Genomic DNA, 4535 nt, shown 5'->3' with positions numbered 1-4535 from the left:
GGAGGGATGGAGGGACGGAGGGATAGAGGGACGGGGTGATAGAGGGACGGAGGGATGGAGGGACAGAGGGATGGAGGGACGGGGTGATAGAGGGACGGAGGGATAGAGCGATGGAGGGACGGAGGGATGGAGGGACGGAGGGATGGAGGGACAGAGGGACGGAGGGAAGGAGGGACTGAGGGAAGGAGGGACGGAGGGACGGAGGGATAGAGGGATGGAGAGAAGGAGGGATAGAGGGATGGAGAGAAGGAGGGATAGAGGGATGGAGAGAAGGAGGGATAGAGGGATGGAGAGAAGGAGGGATAGAGGGATGGAGAGAAAGAGGGATGGAGGGACGGAAGGACAGAGGGACGGAGGGAAGGAGGGACGGAGGGATGGAGGGACGGAGGGATGGAGGGACGGAGGGATGGAGGGACGGAGGGATAGAGGGATGGAGAGAAGGAGGGATAGAGGGACGGAGGGACAGAGGGACAGAGAGAAGGAGGGATGGAGAGACGGAGGGACGGAGGGATAGAGGGACGGGGTGATAGAGGGACGGAGGGAAGGAGGGACGGAGGGATGGAGGGACGGAGGGATGGAGGGACGGAGGGATAGAGGGATGGAGAGAAGGAGGGATAGAGGGACGGAGGGACAGAGGGACAGAGAGAAGGAGGGATGGAGAGACGGAGGGATGGAGGGACGGAGGGATAGAGGGACGGGGTGATAGAGGGACGGAGGGATGGAGGGACGGAGGGATAGAGGGACGGGGTGATAGAGGGACGGGGTGATAGAGGGACGGAGGGATAGAGCGATGGAGGGACGGAGGGATGGAGGGACGGAGGGATGGAGGGATGGAGAGAAGGAGGGATAGAGGGACGGAGGGACAGAGGGACAGAGAGAAGGAGGGATGGAGAGACGGAGGGATGGAGGGACGGAGGGATAGAGGGACGGGGTGATAGAGGGACGGAGGGATGGAGGGATGGAGGGATAGAGGGACGGGGTGATAGAGGGACAGAGGGATGGAGGGATGGAGGGACGGAGGGATGGAGGGACGGAGGGATGGAGGGAAGGAGGGACGGAGGGATGGAGGGATGGAGGGACAGAAGGACGGAGGGATGGAGGGACGGAGGGATAGGGGGACCTTCGGACAGAGTGGACACGGGTCAGCATGGGACACCCTGACCGATCTGCGGCTACACAGCCCCCCCCCCCCCATACACAACAAACTGCCATGACCATTTTTTTTCTGCTTTCAACACATAAACTTCAGGGACAACATGTTCACTCGTGCCTAAGATATCCCACCCACTTACAGATGTTATTGTCACCAGATGATCGGCGTTATCACGTCACCTGTCTGGGGTCAGAATGTTCTTGGCAATTGGTGGATATTTGGCTTCAGTTCCTGTAAACGTTTCCAAGGAAAAGATTTCACATTTTACGGATGCGAATCACCGAAGGGGGAAGGGAGAAGATTCACCTTCATGCATTTCTAGCCCCCCGATGTTTAGACAATTTACCTGCCAAGCAGGGGCGGACTGACAACTCATGGGGCCCCCGGGCAATAGAAGATTATGGGGCCCCCGGGCAATAGAAGATTATGGGGCCCCCGGGCTTACAGATGGCCACCACGCCAGGAGGCAGTGCAGAGGCGGGGCAGCAAAAATCTCGGGATTTTCACATAAAAAGCATGTCGGTTTCGGACATTTCAGGGACAGATGATAAAAAAAACACAGATTTTTACATACTGTCCCTGGTTTTACTGAGTCCCTGATGGGGCCCCCTAGTGGCATAGGGCCCTCAGGCAGTGCCCGAGAGTCCCAATGGTCAGTCCGCCCCTGCTGCCAAGTGTTAGGAGATCCATTGAGTTCACCCCAATTCTGGAATTGCTGCACTTCTCTCCTCTGCCACTAGGTGGCCGGGTATCTGGTGGCATTAGATAAGGCGAGGGGGGGCATTGCAAGGACAGGTTAGGAATAGATGGGGCGTCTCAGCCAATGGGCAGGGATCTTATTGAATCCCTCGGCCTGCTGGGAGAACCTATGTATCAGTGGCGGTGCGTCCATAAAGGGTGCAGGAGCGCTGCCCCCTCTCTCCTGCGTTACATGAATCTGTCCATTGTCACCGCTGCCGCCCCCCATTCAGGTGTCGGGCCCCTTGTCGGGTGCCGGGCATCTGAATTAAAGCGGCGGGGGGTGTTTTTGGAAGCGCCTGATTAGGAGCCGTAGGCTCTAATAGGCTTCCAAATTGGTAAACGGCGGGCACACTGCTCTGCGTTCTCTCTTTACTTAGTGTTGGATCAAGCGAATAAAGCGCTTTCCTAACACTGACCCGCCTCTCAGCCAATCAGGATGCTCGGGTCTGGTTACCTGTCACCTGGTTGGCTGAAGCGACAGGCGCTGTGATTGGACGCCAATGCGGCGTCCAATCATGGCAGAGGACAGGAAGAGGACGGGAGAAGACATGGAGGAGTCAGAGGGAGCGTGGAGGACAGCGCCGTGACCCGAGACAGGTAAGTGCCGGGCGTGGGGGGGGGGGGGGGGTGCACACTGGCAGCAATTGATGGGGAACACTGGAGGCAATTGATGGGGAACACTGGCAGCAATTGATGGGGAACACTGGAGGCAATTGATGGGGAACACTGGAGGCAATTGATGGGGAACACTGGAGGCAATTGATGGGGAACACTGGTGGCAATTGATGGGAACACTGGTGGCAATTGATGGGAACACTGGTGGCAATTGATGGGGAACACTGGCAGCAATTGATGGGGAACACTGGAGGCAATTGATGGGAACACTGGAGGCAATTGATGGGGAACACTGGTGGCAATTGATGGGGAACACTGGCAGCAATTGATGGGGAACACTGGAGGCAATTGATGGGGAACACTGGAGGCAATTGATGGGGCACACTGGCAGCAATTGATGGGGAACACTGGTGGCAATTGATGGGGAACACTGGCAGCAATTGATGGGGAACACTGGTGGCAATTGATGGGAACACTGGCGGCAATTGATGGGGAACACTGGTGGCAATTGATGGGGAACACTGGCAGCAATTGATGGGGAACACTGGCGGCAATTGATGGGGCACACTGGCGGCAATTGATGGGGCACACTGGCAGCAATTGATGGGGAACACTGGTGGCAATTGATGGGGAACACTGGCAGCAATTGATGGGGAACACTGGAGGCAATTGATGGGGAACACTGGAGGCAATTGATGGGGAACACTGGCAGCAATTGATGGGAACACTGGTAGCAATTGATGGGAACACTGGTAGCAATTGATGGGGAACACTGGCGGCAATTGATGGGGCACACTGGCAGCAATTGATGGGGAACACTGGTGGCAATTGATGGGGAACACTGGCAGCAATTGATGGGGAACACTGGAGGCAATTGATGGGGAACACTGGAGGCAATTGATGGGGAACACTGGTAGCAATTGATGGGAACACTGGTAGCAATTGATGGGGAACACTGGCGGCAATTGATGGGAACACTGGCGGCAATTGATGGGAACACTGGCGGCAATTGATGGGGAACACTGGCAGCAATTGATGGGGAACACTGGAGGCAATTGATGGGGAACACTGGAGGCAATTGATGGGGAACACTGGAGGCAATTGATGGGGAACACTGGTGGCAATTGATGGGGAACACTGGAGGCAATTGATGGGGAACACTGGAGGCAATTGATGGGGAACACTGGTGGCAATTGATGGGGAACACTGGAGGCAATTGATGGGGAACACTGGTGGCAATTGATGGGGAACACTGGAGGCAATTGATGGGGAACACTGGTGGCAATTGATGGGGAACACTGGCAGCAATTGATGGGGAACACTGGTGGCAATTGATGGGGTACACTGGTGGCAATTGATGGGGAACACTGGAGGCAATTGATGGGGAACACTGGTGGCAATTGATGGGAACACTGGTGGCAATTGATGGGAACACTGGTGGCAATTGATGGGGAACACTGGCAGCAATTGATGGGAACACTGGTAGCAATTGATGGGGAACACTGGCGGCAATTGATGGGGAACACTGGAGGCAATTGATGGGGAACACTGGAGGCAATTGATGGGGAACACTGGTGGCAATTGATGGGAACACTGGAGGCAATTGATGGGGAACACTGGCAGCAATTGATGGGGAACACTGGTGGCAATTGATGGGGAACACTGGTGGCAATTGATGGGGAACACTGGTGGCAATTGATGGGGAACACTGGTGGCAATTGATGGAGAACACTGGCGGCAATTGATGGGGAACACTGGAGGCAATTGATGGGGAACACTGGCGGCAATTGATGGGGAACACTGGCGGCAATTGATGGGGAACACTGGCAGCAATTGATGGGGAACACTGGAGGCAATTGATGGGGAACACTGGTGGCAATTGATGGGGAACACTGGTGGCAATTGATGGGGAACACTGGAGGCAATTGATGGGGAACACTGGTGGCAATTGATGGGAACACTGGCAGCAATTGATGGGAACACTGGAGGCAATTGATGGGGAACACTGGAGGCAATTGATGGGGAA

This window comes from Rana temporaria, unplaced genomic scaffold (assembly GCF_905171775.1).
Source record: "Rana temporaria unplaced genomic scaffold, aRanTem1.1, whole genome shotgun sequence".
Taxonomy (NCBI): Eukaryota; Metazoa; Chordata; class Amphibia; order Anura; family Ranidae; genus Rana; species Rana temporaria.
This window is presented reverse-complemented; position numbering follows the sequence as displayed.